The sequence below is a fragment of the Hibiscus syriacus genome, unplaced genomic scaffold (assembly GCF_006381635.1).
Source record: "Hibiscus syriacus cultivar Baekdansim isolate YM2019G1 unplaced genomic scaffold, ASM638163v2 tig00002799_pilon, whole genome shotgun sequence".
Lineage (NCBI taxonomy): Eukaryota > Viridiplantae > Streptophyta > Magnoliopsida > Malvales > Malvaceae > Hibiscus > Hibiscus syriacus.
The window spans coordinates 669,008-686,223 of record NW_024061945.1 but is presented as its reverse complement, the minus strand read 5'-3'; the positions used below and the strand labels follow the sequence as shown (position 1 = coordinate 686,223).

At 36.1% G+C, this 17,216-nt stretch overlaps 1 pseudogene; it reads left to right on the top strand.

Annotated features, from left to right (window-relative positions):
- Positions 1-1,889: 1,889 nt before the first annotated feature.
- Positions 1,890-16,861, top strand: LOC120151147 (annotated as a pseudogene).
- The last annotated feature ends 355 nt before the right edge of the window (positions 16,862-17,216 follow it).

Below are 17,216 nucleotides of genomic sequence, written 5' to 3'. Positions count from 1 at the left end.
ACTCTTATTCATGGCTAAACTATGAAATTAAGATGAAATCGAGGAGTTACTATCACTATTCTAGACACAGAAGTACACTTATCATCCTTAAAGGCATGTATACTCATAGAATCTAAATGACTCTGACCCGTGGGTCCTAGGAACGTCTAAACCTTACGCTTTGATACCACTAAATATAACACCATAAAACAGTGTGACACACAGTTGACCGAATAAAATGCCACACGACCTAAGTGACTAACCCAAAAATATTTCTTAATTAAAAATGACCATTTTAAAAATATTTCAATAAATAAATTCATACACAAAGTATAAATAAATTTTTACATCAGGGAGCTCCCAAAAAAATATATCAAAATATACATACCAACTTTTCAAATAAAGTTATGACTTAAATATACAAATAGGGTCTATAAATATACATGCCCTCTAAAGAAATACTCCTCTGCTCTGAACTCGATCTGGATCTCGGCTACTCAAAAGGCTCCTCAAATGCTCCACCTACTAATCTACGTAAGAAAACAAATTTCAAATGTTGAGCTCACTAGCCCAGTGCCACACTAACAACTAAACCATACTAATATTTTCATCAAATGCTCAAGCTATCAAGTATAATGCAATGGTAAGTATACTCGTATAATTACTCTCTACTTTGGGGTAAACATTATGGTGTTGTTGAGGGTTCTGATCGTTTCCTGAGTATTCAACCAAGGCTAGTTTTATGTTACCCTAATTGATCTTGTTTCTAATGTACTTAAGCAATATTATTGTTATCACTTGAAGTCTTATTTAGGAGTAAATATTGGGTTCTTGGGAAACCTCCTTACTACTTAAAGACCATAAAATAATACTCCCAAAAATGCACTATGGTATCGATACTAACCTCTTAGTATCGATTTGCCCCTTTAGTATCAGTACTTCTTTAAGGGTATCGATACTCCACTGCTAATTTCTATATAAAGTAAAGGACTAGTATCGATACTCCTATGGGAAGTGTCAATACTCAACCTTGGCACCGGTACTCCCTAGAGTATTGGTACCAAAATTGCACACTGGAAAAATGATTTTGATACCCACCTGACTGGTCTTGAAATCAGACACTGAGTATTGATACTCTTATAATGAGTATAGATATTCCCCTAAACAATACCCTGATTTATGCCTTTCATAAGAACAATATCAATAATATTTTTATAGTATCGATGCTCACCCTAAAAAATACACTAATTGGTCACTCAACTCACCCAAATTGTCATATTTAGGCCCCCAAACATTAATTAAGTCTTATATGATAATAAGGGATTATAAATAAGGCTTTAAAACATTTTAAAACACTAATACATGGAATCTACCATGAAAATTTACTCAACATGCTTCAACCTCAACTCTCAAGCTAAAATGTATTTCTAATGACCCATAAATGATATGAAGAAATTGTGAATGTGTTACCTTGTGTCATAGTTGCTGAAATTTCTCTTGAAATCAACCAATGGTCAATTTCTCCTTTCCTCTAGCTTTATAGCTTTCCCCCACTTCTTTCTCTAATTTAAAGCAAGAAAAATGAATTATTAACTTATCTAGGGGCTTAGATTAGAGTTAAGAACACCCTATAAGACTTAAATCTACTAAAAATGAGCATGAACCACATGGTTTTCTTAACCCTACCTAAAACCCATTTTTGAAACTATGACCAAGTTTGAGATTAAAGGCTTGAATGGAAGCTTAAGGGATAGATATTAATATTCTTACCTTTGATGACTTAAATTAGGCTTACAATTTCAAATGCTTTCACCTTTAGCTTACCCTTGAATAGAAAGAATAAGAGAAAAAAACAAGAAATGGAAAAGTGTTGGGTGGGTTATGAGTACACATGAATCATCCTTCAAGCAATGGGTAAATTGCACTTTTAGTTCCTTTTCTTTTATCTCATATTAAAATCATCACCAATCTCTACCTCTTGGGCTCAACTTAAGCCCATTTCAACTTAATTTGGTCTAAACTATTTTAAGAGGTCTGTTGGGCTCGATTTATGGATCTCAGTTTGACCCGAACTATTGACCCAAGATTCGGGGCGTTACAAATTTTATGATTAATTGATTGCAAAAAATAATTGGGTAAATCATATGATCCCTTGACTATAGAAAAAATGCTTTATTGTTTCCTTCAGTTATAGTAAAATATTTTATTGAGTCTCTCGACTATGAAATGTTATGAAATTCTATTCACTATAAGGTATTACTTTATTTAGTGTTTTGACTATTAAAAATGATAAAATTGTAATCCGATTATTTTTATAGTCCAAATTCATGATTTTTTTTAAAAAAAATTGACTGTACGAATAGGACATTAACCTATTAACTGTGATATGAAAATATCTTACCCTAAAATCTCAAACGATTATTATTTCTTAGTCAACAATTTAACGTTTGGCTTAGACTTTCATCAATTTTTAACGAAAAAAATATGAGTTTGGAACATATGTATGATCAAGTGAGAATTTTATAACTTTAATAGTCGAGAGATTCAACAAAATTAACGTCCTATAGTCGAGGAATCAATTTGTAACTTTTGTTGAATCCCTCCACTATTATACTTTATCCAAAATAATTTCTAATTATTTTAAAGGAGCATTTTATTTAATTTTTAAAATGAAAGGAGCTAATAGATATTTTGACATTAATTCTCTCAAAGCATCGAATCCTTCCTACTATAGAAACTTTGCATCGACTCTTTGCCCTTTTGGACTTCAAATTTTTTGGGTTTTCCTTCCTGACCTTTGCCGAATATATTTCTTCTTTATTCTCAAGCTTTAAGGGCACATCCCAATACCTCACCGCAATTGCCGTCCGTGGCGGGATTTCTTCGACATCACCGTTATCGACATCCCAACGTCTTCCTCCAACACCACCACCCAAATCCCTCAGAACCTAAGCCATTTGATATGATCTCAATTATTTGTTTCGAGTCATTTATGAGAATGCCCGATCGTGATTCTAGTAAGAAACCACTTAATGATAGCTTAAACTCTGAAATTGTATAAATATAAACATAAGAAGGAAAATGATATGAAATAATAATTGAAATGATGAAAAGAAAAGAATGAAGAAGTTGTTTGAAGGTGATGGAAGAGTGATGGTTGTTGTGGTTTAATGATAATGAAAATAGATGGTAAAGTATAATGGTGTTGTCATGGCAAATGTTGTTGTCGTGGTAAGCGTTGTATGGTTAAAGCGGATTGTGACCCGTTAGCTATTTGGAGCTAAGAACCAACAATATAAAAGATGGAATCGAAATGGTAGGGTATGGAACGTGACCCACTAGCTATAGATGAGCTAGGAACCAACACTATAACAAAAAGAAAAGGATGAAGACTACAAGACTATCTTGAAGCTAATAAAGTTCTACAAGAGAACAAGAATGAAAGAAACCTCACAAAGATGTTTTATATATTCAAAAATGTGTCCACAAATGATCCCAAAGGTTCCTATTTATAGTATTTCTAAGAAACATATGAAAAGACTCAAAAGCTGAAAACATTCTCATCAATTTAGCAATAAAATGCACTTGAATGCTTTGTCTTCTTATCTTCAAAGTTGGATGAATATTCTAGATCATTTTGGGATGAATCTAGACAATTTAAAGCTGAATTTGGCCTTAATTTCGTCCAAGGGGAGGAAGACTCTTGCTATTCCATGCTGAAAATTGTCTTGATAACTGAATTAAATCACCCTTCATTTCATGCTCCCTTGAAGAATATGAACAGCCCTTGAACTTAGATGATAATAATCAGCTTTGAATGACATTAATAGGTGAATTAAGATTCCTTCAATGGCTTGTCACTTGGCTTAAGTTGAAAAGACTCTCCCTTGTCTCAAACTCATCCAAATCATACATGCATAAAATTCCCGTAACAATTCCAGCATGCACTATCTTCAATAAATCGATCATATCTCAAGCTCCCGATATCGGATTAAGGTGATTCAAAAGGAGTTGGAAAGCTAAGAGATAGAGGAATATTTTCAAATTGATTTCTATAACCAAACACATCTTTATAGTTTCCAGAATTGGAAGACATTCTGACTAACATTCTTGCATATGATGAAACCATTCAACTTCTCTCATGCACCTAGACACAAAGGTTAACTTTATTCAATATTTAATTGAAAACATGCATGAAACAATTAAGATTTAATATAAATGAATTAATTTTAAGAATGAACTAAATGATTTAAATGCAATGCATGCTTGAATGAACAGTACACTTATTAAATGCAATGAATGTTATACAAACTTTAAATTCTCATGCAAATTCATGCATAAGCAAAGTAAAGTGTTCTTCCCTTATTACTCCTTCATCACATTCCAAACATGATGTGAACATACTCTCCATGGTTGCTTGAAACTCCTTAGCCCTTGCTCGTGTGATGGGGCCACTTGGGTACTTCTCCGGGTCTTTGCTATTGGCGATCATATCAGTCCCTCCCTCTTTAAGGCGATTTGTCCCCAAATCGTCACCTATATCATAAGGAGACAAGTAAAAAACGTTGAAGGTTGCACTGACATTAAACTCACATGGAAGATGATACATGCATCACAAGGTTCACATCAAAGGAAGAAGTAATAACTCTTCCAAATGATCCACTCGTCCAAGCTTTGGAAAAGAAGATCAGAACAGCAGCAGAATTGCGATGACTTTTTGAATGGGATCCTGATCTTATTTGGTCGACATGTCTTCTGGAGATACAACCTTCTGTCTCTTATCTTTCCAACGGTTCTTGAATCGTATTATTCCGATATCGAGAACTCAAGATATGGTCATTTTACTGAAGACGGTGCATGCAGGAAATCCTATACGGGATTAATACGTTATTTTGTAAATATTACGAATTTTCAATATTTATATTGATTATTTGTAATATAATTTAATATAGGATGATTAATTATCTTTTAGGATCAGATTTATTATTTTATTAGGAATTAAGGTTGGGTTAAAACAATATTTTTAGTTATTATTATTTTATTAGGAATTAGAGTTAAAACATGTTTAGTTTATTAATATTTTATTCTTTAGTTATTTAGGACCTTTAGAATTCAGCCCCTATATAAAGGAGGCTTCATTCAACTTTGTAAATCAGATTTCTTTGATCAATAATACAACGAGAGTTTGTTTTTGCAAGTGTGATTGCCTTGTGCCTTCGAAGCTTCTTCTCCTGGAGTTCTTTCAAGTTCTTGTGAGGGAGATTAATCTTCACACTCCAATTTGCCTTTTCATCGCGACTAGGAGGGTTGGTTAGAGCCATTTATCGTGTTTGCCTTTTCATTGCGACTAGGAGGGCTCGATAGGACACTTATCCATCTATTATCCACAAATCCATTCGCACCATCAATCATCTTTACCGTTCACCTTAATAAGGGAGATCTTTTGATTTCTTTATTATCTTATTTCATCTTCCGTTTATTTATCTTTTGTTTATTTTATTCTAATCTTATTGCCTTGATTCCAGCACATAAAAGAAACCCTAAAGAATCCTAGCTACTGCTGCCACCTTCCCCTATTCATCCCCTTTGTTCTTCATCGAGTCTAGAGCTTTCTATGTTTGATTCTTCAACAAGAGCAACGTTCATCAATCTGCCACCGCTTCCCTATCAATTGGTATCATATTTGGGCCGATTCTTGGAGAGAAACAAGCAATCTTTCTTGTTCTTGCACACAAAACCGTCAAGGTACCCCAACGGAACTAGTTCACAAACGATTCAGCATTTCAGGTTCTTTTTATTTAATTTTAATTTAGATTTAAATCCTTATTGTTAGTTTGCTATTTTTTTCAAAAAAAAAAAAAAAAACAAAAAAAAGCCAAAATTTCAAAAAAATTGTAAACGAAGGTATTTAGGGATTATTTTATCCATATATTATATTCATTCTAATATTAATCCCCATTCCAAATTTCACCCCAATCGGAGTTCATTGGAGCCTTCAAATACATCATTCAAGTTTCATCGGCAGATTCGGTTTAGAATCTTGTCGAATTTCTTGAAAATTTTACAGGAGGAATTTCGTGGTGAAAATTTCCATATTAAAACTTCATATATTGTAGATCATTCACACAAAATATCAGAATTTTTGGAGATCAATAACAACTTCGAAAAAAGTGATCAAGAAAAACAGATTGTTTGAGGACTCACCGTTCAACAGAGTCTACTGGATACTACTGAATGTATTTGGTTCTGAAATTTTACAGGTGGTTTCTTGACGCATCGAAAGACATTCAAGAAATTTTTCAGAATTTTTGGACACCGGTAACCCCCTCAAAAACGTTCCTCAAGTTGATCCAGCGTTTTCTAGGTTTTCTGGTTTGGTCCCTTTTTCTTTGACTCTTAGTGCTTTAGGTTCTTTTGTTTTTCCTTGTTATTGTTCTTTTGAATTATCTAACACATTATCTTCTTTGTGTTAGTAGGACTAAAGAGTTTGTATACTTCTTCCTTCTTTGCATTCTCGTTCTCTTGGAGTCTAACCTTTGTTTGGCCTCTTAGAGCTTTTAAGTTTTTCTTATAATCTTTGCTAGTAATCAAACTCCGATACGAACTGTGGAAGACTACTTGGTAAAGTGAGTTTTAAAGAGTACAAGATCGGCTTACTTGCCTCTCGTTGTGTTACTTTCTTGGAGTGACTTGTGAGGTTTCTTGCTTTGTTGAATTTTCTTTCTTTTATTTTTATTTTACTTTAAAATTTTCTTTTGAGTGTTATGATTTCAGAATGGGCGACAATAACAACAAGACACTTACGGCTATCTTAGCCACACTTGCCCGACTCACGACTCAAGTTGAAAGATTTGATGAAATCGTGAGAGAACGATAAGAACCACAACTGGATCTACCAAACCATAATCCAAGACCAAACAATGCTGAAATTTTGGTACCCGAGAAAGAACAACCACGTTTCCAAGCTCCCAAACTCTTTACAAAACCAAAGTTCACGATCCCGTCTTTCAAAGGAGACAACGATCCAGACAGGTACATCGAATGGGAAGGAAAAGTTGATCTCATGTTCGCATACCATGATTGCCTCCAAGCTAAACAAGTTCACCTCATCACCATGCAATTCAAAGGATATGCTCGAACTTGGTGGATGCAAACAAGGAAAAAGATCCAGAACTTCCAAATTCCAACAATCACTTCTTGGACCGACCTCAAACAAACCATGAGGAAGCGATTTCTACCGACACATTATACACGAGAAGTTAAACTACGACTACACCGACTTCGACAAGGTAGAAGTTCAGTTGAAGACTACTACAAGGAGATGCAGTCCTTACTCAATAGGGCTAACATAACCGAAAAAGAAGAGGTCATCGTGTCAAGATTCGTCATCGGCTTGAACTCAAACATCACTGATCTTCTTGACCTCCATGGGTATGAAAACCTTGAAGATACACTAAAGAAAGCAATGACAATCGAAGCACAAATCCATAGGAGATTTCGAGAACATTACCAAGGTACTTCATCCTCTTACCAAGGTAATCATTCAAATCCTTCCTCATCTTCTGCTCCATCTTCTCTGAAAAAGCCAAGAGATGACAAACCTGACAATGAGAAAGAACGACCAACAAAGAATGACACACTTCCAGCCCCTAAATATCAAATTTGTGAGGAGTAGGGAAATCAAAAAAAGAAAAAGTTGAGAAAGAGGCAAAAGAAAAAGAGGTCACTAGTTACAAAAGCCAAAAGCATAATGACCCATGGGAGGTGAGTGAACCTACTTGTGAGAAGAAAAGAGTGACTCAAAATCTACGTGTGAGCACAAAAGAATTGAGAGAGAACCTTCTTTACAAATAGCCTTTCATCCTTGTTCGCTTTAGAGAATCAATTGTTTCGATTTCTAACATTAACAAGGATTTGCCTAGTGTGTTTTCATCTTTGTTACAGGATTTTTGAGAAGTGTTAGGTGATCCACCTGACGGATTACCACTGGAAAAAGGAAAACAACACCAAACCAATCTAATTCAAGGTTCCATCATACCTCGTCAAACATACAATCTCGAAGAAACAAAAGAGTTAGATTTGTTACAAAAAGGATACATCCATGAAAGCCTTAGTCGTAACGTCATCTTAATGACAAAACATGACTTGAACAACTCCACATGCTTTATAGTTCGTGCACAGGGAATCCATGTAAATGATGAGAAAGTAAAAGCAACACGAGACTGGCCCACACCATCTTCCATCGCCAAGAGTTGTCGAATAGTGCTAGGTGACCCTCCTGACGGGTTACCACCTGAAAGCCCTAATCACTATGCCATACCAATGAAGAGTCACGATTTACGAGAGTCCAAAGGTAAATATTTTATTACTCATTTTAATGACATTGTAGCGTACTTCTTCTCCTTCTTACAAGGTAAGGCTCGTGAAGTTGTCATCCATACTAAACACAACTCCTTTAAGTGCGTAACATACCGAGGTAAGCAAAACACAGTAGACGATACACTACCACGAAGGTATACTCTTACCTATCAAACTCATACTACTATTCCAAGAATTGAACATATCAAAGATGTATATCACGATAACTCGGATATTTCTGATATTTCTACCCATACATTTAAAAGTGCTTTTAATGAGCTTTATCTTGTATATGAGTTTCCTTGCCAACTAAACAGGTTATACAGTCCACAAATCTCCTCCTGGGAATCATTAATTCATGAACCACACTTAGGAGACTTAAGGGATTACGTTAACAAACCAGTTGACATGGTTTTTAAACACTCATTCTCGCCACACACGAATAAAACCATGGAGAAATTATCTGAAATAATCATACAGAAAGCCAACAGTGACCGACGCCATGTTGAAATTCAACCAAAACATCAGATTACAAGACTTGTATGCAAAAGAGGATTACAAGACTACAAGAAATCAGTTCCTACAAAGAAGAAACCTCGACTAAAACGCATAAAGACACATCACATTGATCCTGGTAAATGTTTCACAAATTTTTATTTCAACACATCTAATTCTCTTTCTTTTGGATTTTCAGATTCGAGGACGAATCCTTTTGAAGAGTGGGGGAATGATACATGCACCAAAGTCCATAATAAATGCTTCTTTGGACTAATGTTTCTACTCGAACCTATTAGAAGAACAAAGTCTCGAAGATTCAAAGCATATCTATTCGGTAAGCATAATGTGAATGAATTATTAAACTATTCTAATGTTGCTCCCTTTAATGTTTCAGATTCGAGGTCGAATCTTTTTGAAGAAAGGGAGGATGATACATGCATCACAAGGTTCACATCAAAGGAAGAAGTAATAACTCTTCCAAATGATCCACTCGTCCAAGCTTTGGAAAAGAAGATCAGAATAGCAGCAGACTTACGACGACTTTTTGAATGGGATCCTGATCTTATTTGCTCGACATGTCTTCTGGAGATACAACCGTCTGTCTCTTATCTTTCCAACGGTTCTTGAATCGTATCAATCCAATATCTAGAACTCAAGATATGGTCATTTTACTGAAGACGGTGCATGCAGGAAATCCTATACGGGATTAATACGTTATTTTGTAAATATTACGAATTTTCAATATTTATATTGATTATTTGTAATATAATTTAATATAGGATGATTAATTATCTTTTAGGATCAGATTTATTATTTTATTAGGAATTAAGGTTGGGTTAAAACAATATTTTTAGTTATTATTATTTTATTAGGAATTAGAGTTAAAACATGTTTAGTTTATTAATATTTTATTCTTTAGTTATTTAGGACCTTTAGAATTCAGCCCCTATATAAAGGAGGCTTCATTCAACTTTGTAAATCAGATTTCTTTGATCAATAATACAACGAGAGTTTGTTTTTGCAAGTGCTGATTGCCTTGTGCCTTCGAAGCTTCTTCTCCTGGAGTTCTTTCAAGTTCTTGTGAGGGAGATTAATCTTCACACTCCAATTTGCCTTTTCATCGCGACTAGGAGAGTTGGTTAGAGCCATTTATCGTGTTTGCCTTTTCATTGCGACTAGGAGGGCTCGATAGGACACTTATCCATCTATTATCCACAAATCCATTCGCACCATCAATCATCTTTACCGTTCACCTTCATAAGGGAGATCTTTTGATTTCTTTATTATCTTATTTCATCTTCCGTTTATTTATCTTTTGTTTATTTTATTCTAATCTTATTGCCTTGATTCCAACACATAAAAGAAACCCTAAAGAATCCTAGCTACTGCTGCCACCTTCCCCTATTCATCCCCTTTGTTCTTCATCGAGTCTAGAGCTTTCTAGGTTTGATTCTTCAACAAGAGCAACGTTCATCAATCCACCACCGCTTCCCTATCAGAAGATCTAATTGATAGGCGTTGTCATTGATCTTCTTGACTATTTGGAATGGTCCATCTCCCCGAGGCATTAATTTGGACTTTTGTTGTGCCGGAAACCTTTCTTTCCTCATGTGCAGCCACACCCAATCCCCTAGCTCAAAAGTAATTCGCTTACGACCTTTATTTACTTGCTGCTCGTATTGCTTGATTCTCTTTTCAATGTTCTCCCTTACTTGTTGATGAAGCTTCTTAACAAACTCAGCTTTGTTAAGTCCATCTTTATTCACAATTTGATCAGTAGGTAATGGTAACAAGTCTATCGGTGTTAATGTATTGAAACCATACACCACTTCGAAAGGCGTACGCCCCGTAGTAGTATGGATTAAACGGTTGTATACAAAATCCACATGTGGTAAACTCTCCTCCCATGTTCTCAAATTCTTCCGAATGATAGATCGAAGTAACATGGAAAGTACTCGATTCACCACTTCAGTTTGACCATCCGTTTGAGGGTGGCAAGTGGTGGAGAATAGTAGCTTAGTACCAATCTTACTCCATAGGGCTCTCCAAATGTGGCTTAAGAACTTCACATCCCGATCAGACACAATAGTTCTTGATATACCATATAGCCTTAAAATTTCCCTGAAAAACAAAGTAACAATATGTGAGGCATCATTAGTTTTGTCATATGGAATGAAATGAGCCATTTTGGAAAATCTATCAATAACCACAAAGATAAAGTCTTTGTTGTTCTTTGTGCGTGGAAGCCCTAGCACATAATCCATTGAGATATCCATCCATGGTGCTTCCGGTATGGGTAGTGGTGTGTAAAGTACATGTGGCATGACTTTAGATTTGGCCTTCTTGTAAGTAATGCAACGCTCACATAACCTTTCCACGTCTCGTTTCATTTTGGGCCAATATAGATGTCCTTGAAGTATAGCCAAAGTCTTTGTTGTCCCAAAATGTCCCATTAATCCTCCTCCATGGGCTTCCTTAGTGAGCAATTCTCGCATGGAACCTTGAGGGACACATAGCCTCCCTTCCTTGAATAGAAAACCATCATGCATAAAGTATTTATCAATTGTTCCTTTCTCATAAGCTTTGTAAATTTCCCCAAAATCAGATTCAGAAACATATAAGTCTTTAATAAAAGTAAAATCCAACAACTTAGATTCCAAAGTGTTTAAAAGAATATACCTTTGGGACAATGCATCGACAACTATATTCTCCTTACCTCTCTTGTACTTGATAACATATGGAAAAGTTTCAAGAAACTCTACCCATTTGGTATGCCTTTTGTTGAGTTTATGCTACCCCCAAATATGTTTCAACACCTCATGATCGGTGTGAATGATGAACTCCTTAGGCCAAAGGTAGTGTTGCCATGTTTCCATTGCCCTCACAAGAGCATACATCTCTTTGACATAGGTAGGATAATTAAGCGTAGCTCCACTTAATTTCTCACTAAAATAGGCTATAGGACGTCCACCTTGAGACAAGACTGCTCCAATTCCTACACCTGATGCATCACATTCAATTTCAAAAGTTAAATTAAAATCAGGTAGAGAAAGTAAAGGGGCATGTATTAAACAATCTTTAATTCTATTAAAGGACTTCTCTTGATCTTCCCCCCAAAAGAATTATAATTCTTCTTAATAACACTTGTTAGTGGGGCGGCTATGGTGCTGAAGTTTGGGACGAATCTCCGATAAAAACTTGCAAGTCCATGGAAGCTTCTAACTTGAGAAATGCTTGTAGGTCGTGACCACTCTTCAATGGCTTTAACCTTCTCTTTGTCAACCTCTAAACCTTCAGAACTCACTATAAAACCTAGGAAAACAACCCTGTCAGCACAAAATGTACATTTTTGTAAATTAGCAAACAATTTTTCCTTCCTCAAAACAAGTAAAACCGACCTCAAATATTGAATATGTTCTTCATGGTTTTACTATATATTAGAATGTCGTCAAAATAAACAACACAAAACTTACCCAAGAATGGCCTAAGAACATGATTCATTAACCTCATAAATGTGCTTGGTGCATTAGTTAATCCAAAAGTCATAACCAACCACTCATAAAGACCTTGCTTCATTTTGAATGTTGTTTTCCACTCATCATCTTCTCGTATTTGTATTTAGTTGTAACCACTCTTAAGATCAATCTTGGAAAAGAGGTTAGAACCGCTAAGCTCATCTAACATATCATCTAAGCGAGGATTAGGGTGACGATACTTTACAGTAATTTTGTTTACCTCTCGACAATACACACACATACGCCAAGTTCCATCCTTCTTTGGCACAAGTAGAACCGAATGGAACATGGGCTAAGGATTTCCCTTACGTAGCCTTTTTCCATCAACTCAGATACTTGCCTTTGCAATTCCTTAGTTTCTTCGAGGTTGCTTCGGTATGCTGGTCGGTTTGGAATAACGACACCAGGAACAAAGTCTATTTGATGTTCTATGCCACGAATAGGTGGAAACCCACTTGGTATTTCTTCCAGAAATAGGTCATCAAACTCCTACAATAAAGACACAACAAAAGCAGGCAAATTTTGATCAAGGTAGTTAGTGTTCAAAAACTTTTCCTTATACATGAGCACAAGTTCTTCCTTTGCCGTCATTAAACACTTTTTCAACTCTATCTCTTTAGAAAGAATGATAATTTTCCTTCCCTCATTTTGATCACACTCTTTTGCTTTTACCTCTATTTTGGTCTCTCTCTCTTTGGATTTTTCAAATTTTCCTCTCAATTGAATTTGGTCTTCATGTATTTTCTTTGGTGAAAGTGGAGCTAAAGTGATCTTCTTGCCTCATGGGTGAATGTATACCGGTTGGTATAACCATCATGGATCACTCGTCTATCAAATTGCCAAGGCCTTCCAAGTAGTAAATGGCTTGTGTGCATTGGTACAACATCACATAACACCTCATCTTTGTACTTCCCTGTGGATTAAGCAATTTGAACTTGCTTGGTCACATTGAGTTCTCCTCCATCGTTGAGCCATTGCAGTTTATAAGGTTGTGGATACTTTGTTGTTGCCAAGCTAAGTGTATCTACCATTAAGGTACTAGCAACATTAGTGCAACTACGTCCATCAATAATAACAAAGCATACCTTTCCTCCAATGTGGCAGCGAGTATGGAAGATATTTTCACGTTGTTCATCTCTACCATTGGATTGCACGTTTAGGCTCCTTTTGACAACAACGACCTCTCCTTCCACGGCATGCTCTAATTCTTCCATATCAATGGTAGAATCTTCATTCTCATCCTCTTCTTGTTCGATTCAACTTCTCCATCATCTCGAAGAAGCATGGTGTTGCGATTTAGACATTGGCTTGCAATGTGTCCACACCCCAAACACTTAAAACATTATATGTCACGAGAATGATTTGGAGTGGCAGCAGTCTTACCCTTGCTGGTTTCGGAAATGGGCTTACTTCCTTTGGACGGTCGTTCTCTTTCGTGGGATGACAATGGAAGAGTCTTCTTGTATGAACTTTGCCCCCATTTTGAAGTTTCACTCCAATAAGATCGTGTAGAACCTATCCTTTTGAGTTATTTTTCCACCTTTATGGCCATATGCACCATGTCTTCCATCTCCACATAATGTTGCAACTCAACCACGTTCGCAATGTCTGGATTAAGTCTCGCTAGGAATCTTGCCACTGTGGCTTCTCAATCCTCATCGATGTTGGCTCAAATCATGGCCACCTCCATCTCTTTGTGATAATCTTCAACACTTCGGTTACCTTGTGAAAGGTTTTGAAGATGGTTGAATAACTCCCAATGGTAGTGGGTTAGAATGAATTGCCTTCGCATCACTGCTTTTATTTCATCCCATGTAGTGATAGGATGTTCTCCATTGCGTCTCCTGCTTGATGTCAATTGATCCCACCATATTAATGCATAATCCATAAACTCAAGGGCAGTGAATTTTACCTTCTTAAGTTCGGAATAATCATGGCACCCGAAGATGTGCTCTACCTTCTTTTCCCATGCTAGGTAAGCCTTGGGATCCGTCCTGCCTTGGAATGGTGGAATGGAAATCTTGATATTTACAAGATTATCAGCCATTAATGGACGAAACCTTTGGGGCCTTATACCTCAATTTCTCATTCTTTGTTGTGATGCACTATCTTCTTCTGGTCTTTCCACTTCTTCATTTCCTCCTTGATTGACATCTTCTTGCTCTCGAAATCCTTGAGTATGCTCTTCTTAAATACGGTTAATACTTTCATGGAGAGGTTCCAACTCTTCCCTCAAAATCCTAGTCATTTCACGCACCATGGCTTGCATTTGTAGGTTTGGTTTAACGGTACCTGTAACTTGAGAATTGTCTCCCGAATGATGAGACATAATTAGTAATAAAAAAATAACCTCACACAACAAAAAACCTCACCAAACACTCCAAGAAAAGTCATTCCCACTCGTGTTTCACTCGGGATGGCTTTTACCCTTAATGATCACTCTTGCCTTTTACCACTCGTGCTTTGATTTCAAGTCCTTTTGGGAACTTCCTCAAGGATTACAAGGTCTAGTGGACTTCGGCTGAAACAATTATGGTTAGGTAGTAATGATAGTGAAAGAAAATTGGCTACAAGGAAAAGAGATGGTAAGTAAAGGTAAAAATTGAATAATTGAATATAAAGATGAAGTAAATACTTTTTTTAAAGATGAAAAGAATTACTCCCTCCCTCTTTAAACTTTTTTTTCTTTCTTTTTTTTTACTAACCCGGAAGAGAGAAAAACGATGCGCTTACTAAATCGACTAGCTCTGCTGCCAAATGATATGATCTCGATTATTTGTTTCGAGCATATATGAGAATGCCCGATTGTGATTCTAGTAAGAAACCCCGTAATGATAGCTTGAACTCTAAAATAAATATAAACATAAGAAGGAAAATGATATGAAATAATAATTGAAATGATGGAATGAAAAGAATGAGGAAGTTCTTTGAAGGTGATGGAAGAGTGATGGTTGTTGTGGTTTAATGATAATGAAAATAGATGGTGAAGTATGAATGGTGTTGTCATGGAAATGTTGTTGTCGTGGTAAGTGTTGTAAGGTTAAAGCGGATTGTGACCCGTTAGCTATTTGGAGCTAAGAACCAACAATATAAAAGATGGAATCGAAATGGTAGGGTATGGAACGTGACCCACTAGCTATAGATGAGCTAGGAACCAACGCTATAACAAAAAGAAATGGATGAAGACTACAAGACTATCTTGAAGCTGATAAAGTTCTACAAGAGAACAAGAATGAAAGAAACCTCACAAATATGTTTTATATATTCAAAAATGTGTCCACAAATGATCCCAAAGGTTCCTATTTATAGTATTTCTAAGAAACATATGAAAAGACTCAAAAGATGAAAACATTCTCATCAATTTAGCAATAAAATGCACTTGAATGCTTTGTCTTCTTATCTTCAGAGTTGGATGAATATTCTAGATCATTTTGGGATGAATCTAGACAATTTGAAGCTGAATTATGCCTTAATTTCGTCCAAGGGGAGGAAGACTCTTGCTATTCCATGCTGAAAATTGTCTTGATAAGTGAATTAAATCACCCTTCATTGATTGCTCCCTTGAAGAATATGAGCAGCCCTTGAACTTAGATGATAATAATCAGATTTGAATGCCTTTAATAGGTGAATTAAGAGTCCTTCAATGGCTTGTCACTTGGCTGAAGTTGAAAAGACTCTCCCTTGTCTCAAACTCATTCAAATCATCCATGCATAAAATTCCCGTAACAATTCCAGCCTGCACTGTCTTCAATAAATTGATCATATCTCAAGCTCTCGATATCGGATTAAGGTGATTCAAAAGGCGTTGGTAAACTAAGAGATAGAGGAATAATGTCAAATTAATTTCTAGAACCAAACACATCTGTATCGCATCCAGAATTGGAAGACATTCTGACTAACATTCTTGCATATGACGAAACCATTCAACTTCTCTCATGCACCTAGACACAAAGGTGAACTTTATTCAATATTTAATTGAAAACATGCATGAAACAATTAAGATTTAATCTAATAAATGAAATAATTTGATGAATGAACTAGATGATTTAAATGCAATGCATTTAAATCATTATCTTATTGTCCCTAATATACCACCCTCTATCCCTCGTCGCTTTCTTCGTCATCCTCCTTCCTTGGTTCTTCCCCTACTTGGCCCTCGATCGCCACTAGCCTGTAGTGATCTTCGGCTTCCTAATTGACGACCTGCTAGTCCTCGCCACGCTCGTCGGATTGACGGTTTCCGGACTGATCCTGACCGGCGTATGGATGAACGTTCTGGTGACGGTCGCCGTCGCGGTTGGTTTCGTAATGTTGCATGCGGTGTTGAGGAGTACGTACGATTTGGAGTCGCCGTACGGGAACGTGCTTGCTGGTGGGGATGCGGAGCTCGATAGCTCCTGAGGCGATTAGACTGGTATTTGATTTTTTTGGGTCTTTCTTTAGATTGAACATAGTACATTTGCAGAATTGGTTAACGTAGTCTCATTGCTGACAATTGAAAAATTATTCGAAACTACTGGTTTTTTTACCCTACGAACTCGTGGTCATGTCATGCATATTTTCAATATTCTTGAACTGTTATATCCTAGAATCAGCTTGAAAATGAATGTTTTTAATGTTAATTTGGTAGAATTTGGAAAGGGTTCTTGTGAAAATTCTGGAATAAGGGTTTGAGGTTATTAGCAAATTTAATGCAATGATAGGAATAAGTTAATAATTTGCAGCGAGAAATAGTGTTAGGGTCATTGATTCACAGTCTTTGTTGATACAATGTAATTAACTGCTGTAAGCATTCATTACATGTACTACCATAGAAATGGCCCGAAGACGATTTGCTATCGAAATTTAAATCCCTATGGATAATAA